Below are 428 nucleotides of genomic sequence, written 5' to 3'. Positions count from 1 at the left end.
TGGGGATGGTGTAGGTGGAGGATGTTGGGATTGGTGTAGCTAGAGGATGTTGGGGATGGATGGTGGTGTTGGGGTTTCCGGCATGTAGAAGTGTTGTTGACATCTATTGTCTATTAATGGGTGGGGATGGAGGTTGGGGGTGATTAATGTTGGGGATGGATGTTGGTAGTGATTGTTGGTGATGGATGTTGTGGAAAGATGTTGGTAATGGGTGTTAGTGATGGGTGTTGGCGATGGATGTTGGTGGTTATTGTTGGTGATGGGTGTTGGTGGTTATTGTTGGTGATGGATGTTGGTGATGGGTGTTGGTGAAGAGTGGTGTTGGTGATGGGTGTTGGTAGTGATGGATGTTGGTGATAGATGTTGGGGGTGGATGTTGGGGATGGATGTTGGGGATGGGTGTTGTTGGGGATGGGTGTTGGGGATGG

Source organism: Nanorana parkeri, unplaced genomic scaffold, assembly GCF_000935625.1.
Source record: "Nanorana parkeri isolate BGI_ZX_2015 unplaced genomic scaffold, ASM93562v1 scaffold3797, whole genome shotgun sequence".
In the NCBI taxonomy this organism is placed as follows: domain Eukaryota; kingdom Metazoa; phylum Chordata; class Amphibia; order Anura; family Dicroglossidae; genus Nanorana; species Nanorana parkeri.
The sequence above is the reverse complement of the archived record's forward strand: the minus strand, read 5'-3'. Positions refer to the sequence as shown.